Source organism: Canis aureus, chromosome 13 (genome assembly GCF_053574225.1).
Source record: "Canis aureus isolate CA01 chromosome 13, VMU_Caureus_v.1.0, whole genome shotgun sequence".
Classification (NCBI taxonomy): domain Eukaryota; kingdom Metazoa; phylum Chordata; class Mammalia; order Carnivora; family Canidae; genus Canis; species Canis aureus.
Genome location: NC_135623.1, coordinates 25,492,786 through 25,505,919, shown reverse-complemented (window position 1 = coordinate 25,505,919; position 13,134 = coordinate 25,492,786). Strand labels below are relative to the sequence as shown.

Below are 13,134 nucleotides of genomic sequence, written 5' to 3'. Positions count from 1 at the left end.
CCCTTAGTATCTGATTCTCTTCTTTGGTAACTGAACCCACACCTTTTTGCTGGGCATTTGGCCCTCTGTAATTAGGACTACATTTCCCAGCTCCCCTTTTGGCCTGCTGTGACCATGTGACTGGCCAATGGAATTTTAGCAGAAGAATTATGTGCAGTTTTCAGGGTCTTTTCTTAAAAAGAAGGGACATGCCTTTTTTTTCCTGCTGAAGAGAAGGCAGACATGATTTCTGGAGGTTAAGCAGCCATTTTAGACAACGGAGTAGAGGCCATGCATTATAGATGGTGAAGCTGCTTGCTAGCCACAGCCTGTCTTCCCCTAGACTCTATGTGAGAAATGCTCTCCTCTCTTTGCTACTTTGTCATTATGTCATTTGCAGCTGCACCTAATTTTAACAAATACCAATTCATACCTATGTACTCGTAATCCTTAGACAACAAATGCACCATTCCCCTGCGTATAAAAAAAATGCTTCTCAAATAATAGGTAAAGATTATTAGATTTCTCCTCTACATGTTAAATTCTGCGAAGAGACTTTTTGATCCTTTTCATTCAGATCACATTTTTTTTTCTGATTTGCAGTGTTTTCTTTTGACTTCCTAAAATATTTTGTTGTTCTTCCCTTAGATATTCCCCAAAATGGGATTAATCCTATGTAGGATGAAGGATTGCTTGCTACTGTCTTCAACGAGGAAGAATTTTATTTCTAAATTCCAGAATGGTATTGACATCTTTCAGTTATTTCTCAAGTGAGGACTATAATTTTGCTTAAAAAAAAATAAGGTTATACTTTCCCATGACTAATTTGCTCATTTCTCACTCTCATCTATTCAAAGTCAGTATATTATACCCTGGCATGGAGAGTTACCCAGAACTTGGTTCCTTGTTGTGTACACAAGAGACAGAGTATAATAATAATATTGTGGGCAGGGCCAGGGAGAAAGCTGCCAAGGCTGGACAAGACACAGTGATAGCATGGCTTACTAGCTCTGGTATCTAACTCAAAGTGATTTTTTTAAATGTTTGTAAATTGATGTCTTCTTGTCCTGATCCACAGATAATTTTCCTTTCAATCGGAATTATAGTTCAAAAATGAGTGTAGGTAATAAATAGCAAGTAGCAAATGATTGCAGCTCAGAGAAGGAACCATTTACCTATTCATTGCTTCTCCAAGAATGGAACAAGAATCACAGATTCTATTAAGATGGATTGTTTGGAATATAATTCAGCCACAAAACATGAGGAAATCCCACCATTTGCGACAATGTGGGTGAACCTTGAGGGCATCATGCTAAGTGAAATAAGTCACAGAGAGAAAGACAAATACTGTTATGATCATACTTATATGTGGAATCTAAAAACACAAATGAAAAACCAAACTCTTAGAAAAAGAGATCAGATTTGTGGTTACCAGAGGTGAGGGAAGGAGGGTGGAGGAATTGGAGAAAAGTCACAAAGTACAAACTTCCAACTATAAGATAAGTAAGTATGAGGGCTCTAATGCAAGACATAATGACTACTGTCAACACTGATGTGTGACAGATAGGAAAATTTTTAAGCGAGTGGATCCTAAGAGTTCTTATCACACACAAAAATTTTTTTCTTTTTCTTTTTCTTTTTATTGTATATGCATGAGATGATTGATGCTAACTAAACTTATTGCAGTCATCAGTTCACAAGATATGTAAGTCAAACATTATGTGGTATACTTTAAATTTATACAGGGATGCCTGTCAGTTATATATCAATAAATTTGGGGGGAAAACCTTCAACAACAACAATAACAAAATGGGTTGTTTAGTTAAGTGAGTGGGAATGTTCTGCTTTGCTTGCTGATTTCTTTTTCTAGATTGGATTATTTATTTGATTTTTGTGCCCACTGGACTGGATTTTTTTTTTTTTTTTAAGCATCAGAATTGATGCTGGTTCGCCTCAATAGATAAGTGGAAAAATATTGAAGAGTCAGAGAGGTGTGGACTTTGGAATAAAACACACCTGATTCAAAGCCCACTTCTACAACTTACAAACCTCTTGACCTTGAGAAATCTATTTGAGCTCTCTGGGTCTTCATCATCTGTAAAATGGGAAAAGTGGCATCTTCTCCCCAGTGTTGTTTTAAAAATTTGTCAATGAAGAATATGAGTAATCCACAAAATAACTGGCCTTCGAGTCCCTACTGATCATACTGCACCTGGGCCATAGTAAACACTTCCTAAGTACTTGTTGAATAAAGTGATGGAAAATACATGTATACATCTGTATACTTTCTGTTTACTTTCCCTTGGGCTTCAGTCCCCACAAAACAAATGCACAGGAGGCCACTGATGGCCATGTTGGTGAAGGAAGAGCTAGGGAATAGAATGAGGCACCACTGGGTGTGAGGCCAGATGGTGTGTGTGTGTGTGTGTGTGTGTGTGTGTGTGTGTGTGTATGAGTGTGTGGAAAAATCCCAAGCCCATCCTAGACTTCTGGTTTGCCTTGGTATTTCACTCACATAAGGAAATGTTAACAGAGTGCTCTGTCAGGGTTAGCTATCCACCTACCGCAGGTATCACGTGGTTTATAATTTTGACATTGACTCTCTTCCACTCAGAGAGATAAATGCTTTCAGGTCAACATTAGTGCATTTAGATTTTTGCTCATGATTCTGAGCCAGGGCAAACAAACCAGATGAATTAAATGGGGTTAACAGATGGTACATAAAGAGAGCCTCCTCCATGGATATAAAAGGCAAAGGGAACTCCCTCTCTCCCAAACTGATGGGGTGAAGTTCTCCCCATATTTTACTCTCACAGAGAATTTGTGCCATTTGTTTCAGGACGTTACTTTACATAAATCCTGCATTAAGGTGGTTCCCCTGATTACACATCTGCACAATTCAATGCCTGCAAGCCACAAGCTGTAGGTATTGACAATCTTTAAAGCATACATAGTTCGCTTAGGTACCAGTTGATTGGAATTCAGAGCATTGCTTTAGCTCCACACCCAGAAGTTTTATGAGGAACCTTTAATTAGATGTGTAATCTTTTTCCTCTCCTCTGTCTTCTATCCTGTGCTCTGCTTAACAAGGTGAAATGATATGATGTGTAAGAAAGAAATTTTATTTATTTTTATTTATTTTTTTTAGAAATTTTATTTAAAGGCAAAGGGCTATGCACATGTCAGAATAATGATTTACTGATTTACTTAGCTACTTATATTACAACCTACAACTTGGTCCCAAATGCAAAAGGTGCTTGACAAAATGGTTTTCAGAATTAACACTCATGAGGCACCTGGATGGCTCAGTCATTAAGCATCTACCTTTAGCTCAGGTCATGATCTCAGGGTCCTGGGATCAAGCCCCACATCAGGCGTCAGGCTCTTTGCTCAGAGGGGAGTCTGCTTACAGACTCTCTCTACCTCTGCCTCTGCCTCTGCCGGTGCATGCACACACACATTCATTCTCTCTCTCTCTCAAAAATAAATAAATCTTTAAAATTTTTTTATCCTAACAGTCAAACTCACAGAGGGGCTGTACTTGGTCTTTTTGATACTTGGTTCCTTGGGGTTCTCATGGCACCAGATTAGACTATATCAGAATTTATAGAATTTATAGACTTTATAGAATTTTATAGAATTTTATAGAATTTCTATTTTCCCTGTGTATGTGGCCTGCATTAGAATTCAAAGTTCTGAAAAAAAAGAAAAAAAAAAGAATTCAAAGTTCTGAAGTATGACTACCATCCTACTTGAGCTGTGGATGACATTGTCTAAGAAAGGAAATAATTTAACATTTGCTCTATTTTCATGGCTTCCCTGGAGTCATTTGATACAATTCATTTATCCTTTTATTCATTGAAAAAAGGTTTAATAAGTCTATGTACTCTGCTATAGGCTCTCATGGCTCAAGGAAAGAAGATTCTTTTCTTAATTTCAATTATTTCTCATATTAAAATGTAAAAATATTGAAGATGGAACAAATGAAATGGTAAACTTTTAATGAATCTCACAGAGCAGGGCCCCTAGATTATGTTATGATTTAAACATTGAATTGTTGAGTGATAACTCGATATTAACAAGTGATACTCATTCACTCAGAAGGACTGAATTATGATTCAAACATAAGTGTCTCTGAAGTTAGTCAAGATGCACCAGGCATAGCTCCAGGTTGAGAACTCTTCTGAGAACATGAATCTAGGCTCAGAATTTGTGGGTCCAGTGGGTAAAGTGAGGATCCTATCAGGAGCTGTAATAATAACCGAATTTGTAGTTCTTCTAAAACATCAGAGCACCTATGGTATCAGGTAGGCCTGCTTTGGGGATCCTCGAGTGGAGTGATGCAAAGGCAAAAGGTGTGTTCTTCTCACTTCTCTGGAGACCACAACTGTGGCACATGAGGGTATCGGTGTGCTGGTGGCAGCTCCAGCAGGTGACTACAGGGCCTACGGAGCAGCTGCCATACTCAGGGCATAAAGAGACTTGTGGGCCACCCTTCTTGATGGGAGTGGAGAGGGCTAGGGCTAGGGGAGACTTTCTGGGGTCAGACTGTTGTAAATTATTGTAAATAGTTTCCTAATTTGTCTCTGCTTTCTGTCTCCGGCTTTTCTATCCACTTTTTATACCAATGTTAGTCTTCCTTCCTATAGCACACCCCTTGTCATGTCACTCTTCTACATGACAACCTTCCAAGGGTCTCATTTAATGAATTAAACACCAACTCCTTACTCATATCCCAAATCCAGAAAAATAGGCTTCAGTCTGCCTTCCCAAGTGCACTCGTTGTCACTTTCATTACTGACAACTGCTACTCCAATCATATCCTGAATATGCCCTTGGCTCTTCTCTCTTAGAGCTACTTAACATAATTTCATACATCCTTTTAAGATCCACTTCAAATACAGTTCACTCATGAAATCTTTTCCAACCCCATAATCCCAACTAGATATGAGCCTTCTAACTCTCTAGTATACTATTTGGTCTCAATATTGCAGAGCCTGCATCCCTAGTAGTATTCTTACCATCGTATGCTTGCATTTCTTCATATGTTGTATACCTGTGATGTTCCTGGCATTATGCTAGACATTTTATTTACATTATTTTATTTAGATGTTAGGACTTCAACTTCACATCAACTATATAAACTATATAGAATCTCCATTTTATAATAAGGAAACCAAGTTTGAATAACTCACTCAAGGACAGGTACAAGTTCAAACCCAGATTCATTTTACATAAAAACACACATGTTTTTTCTATCAGGTTGTGCTGCCTTTTTGTGATCAAGGGCTCTCTTTTACTCATATATATGCCTCCTGTAATTTCTAAAACAGTGGAAGTCATTTACATGTACTGGACGTAGGAGGATGTAGGCTGGGAGCTGCTGGCAGTTATCTTGTATGATACAAAGCCCAAGATTAAAACTGAGATAGAGGAGCACTGAACCAAGAAATGGAGAGATCAGGTTTTGACAACATTACTTGAGTGTCTGCATCAACCCTGTTCTATTTTTGAGCTGTTCGGGTACCTGAGCTGGTATAGTCCAGTATGAATTCGATTTTCTATTTACTAATTGGAAGTTACTAAAATGATAGAGCAAGAGAATGTTGTAAGCCCAGTTTCAGGAAGGTATTTGAAATAGTGTCATCGGTAAGAGGGTGAATTGAAGTTTGTTTAATATACACTCAAATTATCTATATGGAAATACGTGAGTTTGGAATTTTTCTCTATTGGTATTTCACAAGTTTTCTAAATAGAAGAAAATATAAATGAGCAAATATGAAGTCCTACAGATCTTGAAGGTAATGCTCAGACATTGGATGCCCAGACTCCAGGTAGGTGGAAAGTACTGCATCGAATATGATCATGGATCACACAAAGGAAAACAAACAAACAAACTTGAGTGCTGTCCAGATCAGTGTTGGAGATCAGAGAAAGGTGACAGAGAGGCAAGGGTAAGGGCAGACAGCCAAGGCCAAAAATACCTGGAGGCAGCATTGGCATTAAAACCAGTCAGATGTAGGTTCAAATCCTATCCTTGTCAATGAATAACTGTGTGACTTTTTTAAATATTGCTTTAATTTCAGAGCCTCTGTTTCTCTACTATGAAAATGGAAATAATGATACCTATACCAAATGGGTTGTTTTTAAGAACAGATGGGGTAATCTATGTGGAAACAAAGGTACATATTAGGTGTTTGATACATATGATTTATTTTAAAACATAAAATTTACTAGGAGTTGGATAATAATTTATTGGGGACAGGGGAAGAAGGCCAAGGACCTTGGAGGTAGGAAAGAGGAAACAGTTATGAAGAGGAATAATTAATTCTTCAGAACATGTCTTTCTTATCCAGGAAAAATTTATCCCCTACAACACGTTAAGTGCTTTGCTTAACACTCCATAAGAAGGAACAAGCTAAGGTGATTCAGTCAAACTTAACAGGGATAAATGTGAAGTTTCATACTAAAAAGAAATCACTTACAGGGTGGCTCAGTCAGTTAAGCATCTGACTCTTGATTTCGTCTCAGATCATGATCTCAGGGTCCTGGGATCAAGGCCCACTTAGGGCTCTGCACTCAACGTGGAGTCTGCTTGAGATTCTTTGTCCCTCTGCCCCTCTCCCTGCTCATGTTCACTCTCTCTCTCTCTCTCTTTAATTAATTAATTAGTTAATTAATTAACAAATCACTTAGGTAACTATAGGACCAGTAAAGATAGTGGTTTAGTTCAATATTAGCTTAATTGAGAATCCACAAAGTGATACAATTTCTAAAACCGTGGCATCCTTAGGATGCTTTACCAGAAGCAGAGGGTGCATAGCATAGGAGTCATGAGGCAGCATAGAATATGACCGAGAACGATTTAGCTAAAACCAATTAAACAACAGCATCTTGGTTGACATAATGATGTGGCTGAAATTTGTATTTCCTAGTTACAGATTTTCAGAACATTGATAATTCTGGTCCCTAACTTTCAACCAACTGATCTGCCTTGACTTTTATAGTGGAGAGCTGGAACAATTCTGATGTTAGTATGTGATTGCTTCGTGGTTTTCAAGTACTTATTTTTTCATATTATAAAAAATGCAAACTCATTACAGAAAAGTTAGAAAATGTAGAAAAGCAAAAGAAGAACAAAAACTCATGATTTCACTCATCCATAGATAATCACTATTATTACCTTGACTTATGTCCATCCAGGTCTTTTCTTCTGCATTACATCTAAGGAAGGGGCCAATATTGCAAGGGAATAAATTATTAGAAGTTTTTAAGCAGAAGTATGAGAATCTGTCAGACATATGTATCATTCAAGGAGTTGTATGGGAGGAAAGCTGAATGTTATAAGGTCTAATTTTTTTCTACTTTAAGATTCTAAGAAAGAAATACAATAAATGTCATTAAAATGCTCACTGTATTATTCATTTATATTACATTTGTAGGATTCAGCTGAAAAAAAAAAAAACCTTCTGGAAATTCCAACTCTGACTTGTAAGTCATTCTGTTATTTTCCAAAGTATTGGCTTCAATGCCTATATTTGATTTCTGTGCTTGAGTAAACCCACCCACATGCCAGACTGAACCCCAGTGCATTTGACATTTTCTCTCTTGAACAGCATCCAGCATAATGTAGCTTACTGGAAAAAATCTACACAGTATGACTCAGCCAGTCATGCAAGCCTTCCTTTCTGTGGAATTCCTTTTTCTCTCAAAATGAAAATGGACCACATTATTTAAGGATAAACAAATCTGAAAGTGTTTCCAGTAACATCTTTTTAAGCATAGGCTGCTGAAGATTAGCTAAAAATTCTTGGCTAAGATCTTTCTTCCTACCTAAATGTATTAGTAAATACAGTTTTATTGAAATAGAATTTAACTTCTCAAATTCCCCAACTGAAAAGTAGAAAATGAAACCCCATTTCCCTAGAAGAGGAACTATGCTTTCTTCTTCTTTAAGATGTTCCTAAATTATGCATGCAGTGCTGGCCACACAGTGTACCTTTAATGCTCTCTAAACCAAATTATGTAAGTTAGAATAACCGCTTATGAAAAGTCATGTAAGCTACATGGCCTAATAAAATCTGGATGATTCTTCTTTCACCTTCCCTTGTTTTCCAATAAATTTCAGGAAAACTTCCCAATTAAGCACATGTATTGTCAATATTTATTATTTTAAATCTTTTCTTTTTAAGGAGTTGTATTTTGGATATGATTTTGGAATTATCAGTGGAGTTTTATGAGGTGAACATGTACATTTGAGAAGTTCTTTAGGTGGTAGGATTTTGCAAAGAGGCAAGCACCGCTAGAAACTATATTAATTGCTGCCATCATGTTGACCATATAAAAAGAAAAAGGACTATAAAGGTTGAAATCAAAACAGAAAATGGGAATAGAGAAAGAAGTAAGCTATAGAATACTTGATCAGTAAAAAATAACAATAGTAGCTAAAGATATTGAATGCCCACTATTGAATGTGCTGGATACTGGGTGAGACGGTTTATGTTCACTGCCTTTTTTAGCCATCCTACATCTAAGTATTATCATCTCCATTTTACAAATGAATACACTGAAGCTCAGAAGAGCAAAGGGTCCTATAACTGTCGGCAGAGCTGAGATTCATAGCTTGTCCTACAGCAAAGCTGACTTTCCTCTCACTATGCCACTTGCTTAGATGTGACACAAATAAAACCCGGAAAAGACAGAGAATAAAATAAATAAAAAAAATATTAAAGAGAAATAAAATATATTTTTTTAAAAATTTGAATGAACTTATTTGAATTTTTCAATGAGATTCATGGTAGCAAGAAAAGGAATTGGGTCGAACAGGCAAGATCGAGCCAGGCTAGGGCTGAGGAAGAGCTTCCTGCCATGGTCAATGGCAAGGGGTAAAGGCCAAACCCTTCAGTGTCCTCTCTGAATTCTCTCCTTCTAACTCCTATTTCTGATCATCTGTTTTCTTCTTTAAAAATCTCCAGGATGTGCTCATTTTTGAGAGGGCCCTCAACACTGCCCGTACATCTGATGAATTGTGAGACTAGCAAGATAGTACCTTATCTGCTTGATGAATGAAAAAGGGTCCCTTTCCTCCTCTTGCAGGGCCACAGTACGTGGCTAGGAGACCACCGCCTGGTTTCAGCAACCCCTCACCCTGGGGAAAATGCTGTAGATAGGGCACAAGCTGTATGGCCATATACGGTAGCCTTGGCCTTGTTCTTTTCCTCCACCATTTCTTTTTTTTTTTTTCCTCCACCATTATCTTGACCATGGTTTAGTCACTAGCAGTTCTTCCCTGCAGCATTTATCTTCATTCTTCTCCCTACCTCCGATCTTGCCCTTCCTTCTTCTGTGCTCTTTCCACACAGCAGCTGATTTGTTCAAAAATACTGCTCTGATCATATCACCCCACCCACAGCTCTACAATATACCCACTTTGTCCTCAGCATAGAGTCCAGATGCTCTGGTTTAGCAAACACATCACTCTTGACCTGACTCTGCTGGCTTTTCTCCTCTCCTCTCTTACTGTACCATGCTTCTATTCTCTTTCATCTTTGGTATCTTTGTGCCTTGAATACCATTTTTAGTCCTGACTTTGTGCCCTTTATCTGTTGATCTGATTTGTTCTTGAGATATTGGCTCAAGACATCTCCTCTAGGTAGTCTTTCTGACCCCTGAAGCTGAGCTCTGCGTCCCTCTGTGCTCACACAGTACCTTTCTTCACTGTGAACTGTTGCACTTTAATCCCTGTGCTGTAGTTATCTGCCTCTGCATCTGCCTTTTCCACAAGAAGCCTGCTTCTCCAAGACAGGAACAATATCTTCTTTACTACTGTAGCCGAGGGATCTACCACAGTACTTGACTCAACTGCCAGCTGGTAATATAACTTGCTATGGGGTGAATGAAAAATCATTCATTTAACTTTTCCAAAAAATGTAAAGATAAGGATGGGGTGGGGGGTGGAAAGACAACTGCTTTCTGGCCTTAAGATGTTCAGTGTCTCTGTGACAATGTATCTGAGTTTTTGATTCCCAAACTTCCCCCTCTTTCTCATTCTGAGATGGAATTGGAATTTGGGCTATTTTCTCACACCTGCTTCATTGGTATAAAGTGACTCTAAAGGAATGTACCAATTAAGCAAAGAGCAAGCCACTGGAAATAGCTCTGACGGTCTCATTCCTAAAAGGATCTGCATAAGGAAAATGAATGAAATCTGAGCTCATCTTAATGTCTCATATGGACTTAAAATCAGAGAATGTGCCTAGGAGAAGGCCTGCATGGGGGTGGAGTGTTATTGATATTTAAGACACCAAATTTTGCAATTTTCAGAAATTCCTTTTAGTGGAAGGATTATTGCCCCCAGGAAAGCATTGTATCTCTGTGGAGATTCATTTAGTTCTCCAGAGCCTGAAGGTGCTTTTTTTTTTTTTTTTTTTTTTTTTTTTAACCTTAAGAACCCAAGTAGAAAGAAGGTCCATGAAATTATTAACTCTCAAATCCCTCATGATTCCTTCTTCATATCTGAACCCCCCCAGGACAATCCTTCTATACTCATGATGGTTAAAACTTTCCCTCTGTCCTTCTGGGGGCAGAAATCAGCGGCCGTGAAACTGAACGAAGGTAACTGACTCTCCCACTCAGCAAAGACTAAACCAACAACATGACACATAGGATGATAGAGGGACGTTAGCACCTGCTATGGGTACACAAGAAAGAAAGCATTTTGTTCAGGTCTTTCTTTTTTTCCTTTGTATCTCATAACTTGCAGGGTGGGTGGTTTTTTTTTTTTCTTTTTTACCATATGTGCTTTCTCCTTATCAAGCAACTTTTTTTTATATAGAATTGAATAGTAAGTATTTTAGGATTTGCTGCCCACAACAGTCACTGTTTTAACTACTCACCTCTGGTGTTATAGTGCAAAAGCAGCCCTAGACAATACATCAGTGCCTCATCATGGTGGGTTCCAATATTTATAGACATTGAAATTTGGATTTCATATAATTTTCATGTAAAATAGTATTCTTTTGTTTTTTTTTTCCTCCCAATCATTTAGAAATGTAAAAAACAATCTTTACAGAGGATACAAAAACACAGGATGACCCAGATTAAGCCTTGGGGCTGTAATTTGTCAGCCCCTGCCCTAGAATGTCAGCTGGGGAGTGACAGGGTTGGATTTGTGCTTTCAGTCGGTGATCTCGAACTTACATGTGCACATGAATCACCCAGGGGTTCTGTTAAAATGCAGATTCTATGATGAGAGTCTTCATTTCTAACCAGCTGCCACAGGTGATACTGCTGCTGCAAGGTATGATTTATGGGCCACACCTTAAGTTGGATCTGTCAGTGGAAAACAGCTTGGATTGGAGAAAGACTGCGTAGGGGTGGAGAAAGGATGGTAAAGATCATTTGGGAGGCTTTGGGGAGGTTAACTCCAAGGGCCTTGGTTCCTGAGAGGACGTGAGAGTTAACAGGGACAGAGAAGTTAGAAGTGATTCCAAGGTCTTGTTGGTCAGTAATCGCTTTAGCAGAGATCCCAAGGATCCATATGGACCGGGTACAGAATAGTACTAAATATGCTTTTGTTGAATAAATTCAATGGCAAGAAAAACAAGTTGGAAGGGGATGGGACAGGGAACGGTAATGACCTCAAACTAGGATAGTTTGAGTTGATTGTACAGAAACCAAGAGAAGGTAGTAAAAGTAGGTGATGTTTTGAAGACAGAATGCTGTGTGACACCTGCTGGTCTGGGAATGGGCTGTTCACCATCAGCTGAGAGCTGGAGCTAGACCCATAGCACTACTAGCCAGAGGAACGCAAACTGTACCCAAAAGCTCCTTTTCTTAGTGACCAAGAATGGATGGGGAGGGAGGGCATTTGTCACTTTGCAAGTGTTCTTATACACATGTTTAACTTTATTCTTATTTTGCAATAAGGACTTTTATAACAAAAAGCCATCAGGGAATCAGAATTTGCTGGCAAACAATTTAAAGCTCTGGTCTAAGAATCAACGTAGTATGAAGATTATACCATAAGGCTTATTGTCTTGGGTTTTATCCTCCCTGATGTCTAATTTAGTTTGTTCTTCTACTCAAGACATTCTCTTTCATATATCAGAGGAACTGGTTCTTTATGCAATACCGTTAGTGCTTTCTCAGATGACACAGATTTTTCTTTTCTTTTTTTTTTTTAAACCCACTTTTACCTTTGCAAACTCTGATGAAAAGGGATTTACCTGAATTTCCTGGTATTCTGCTTGTCATTGGCCATAAAAGCAACAACAGCAAAACTCCAAACATACGTGATGTTTAATCATCAACCTCCTGAGTGTCTCTCTGTCTCTGGTCTCTCCCCTTTAATCCAATTTACACATTGTTTCCCATTTAATATTTTTGAAGCATATTCTCAATCTTATTACCTCCTTGTTCAATAAATTTAAATTACTCTCTGTGGTCTACAAACGAAGTCCAGCCTCATCAGTCTGCCTTTCCGTATGCACCACCATCTGATTTCCATGTACATTTCCAAGAATTTCCATTACTCACTTTCACCTACCGCACCCAATGACCAGATCAAACTCATACTTCCTCATGAGTCCCACCTTTTCTTGCCTTTGAGCTATTGAGTATGCTGTTCCACCCAATCCCACTCTCACCACTTATCTCTGAATTCTATAGTCCTTTGAGTCCAGGTTATACTTATCCTTTTCCATAAAAACTTTGATTTCTAAATTGGAATTTTTTAAAATTTCTAAGCTTTTTATTTGTGCAGCAAGGTAGAGCAAAAAGGGAATAGATCTCTTGAATATAAACTCAAGGCAGGACATAGTCTGCTTTATTCATTGCTATGTCTCCAATGCCTAGGCAAGAGCTTAGCACACAGCAGGTGCTGAATAAGTATTTCTTGAATAAATGAATGAATGAATGAAGGCATGTGTTTACTTAAGTTCAGTGGTATCACATGCAAATGCCTAGGACAAAATCGGTGTTTGATATGTTATCTTCCTTTCCTTTTATTGTCTTTTTTTATAGATGCTATAAATTTCAAGCATATCTATTTCTACATGCCTATAATCAAGTGGGAGAGGAAAGAGAAGTAAATCTATTGAAGACCTACTGTTTGTCATGTACTGCACAGAGTGCCTTGTATTGCATCTCGTTTTA

At 38.1% G+C, this 13,134-nt stretch overlaps 1 long non-coding RNA gene across 6 annotated transcripts in view; it reads left to right on the top strand.

The window, feature by feature from the left end:
• The window catches only part of LOC144282202 (uncharacterized), a 257,847-nt gene that overhangs the window by 166,448 nt on the left and 78,265 nt on the right, over positions 1-13,134 (top strand). The window lies entirely within an intron of this gene.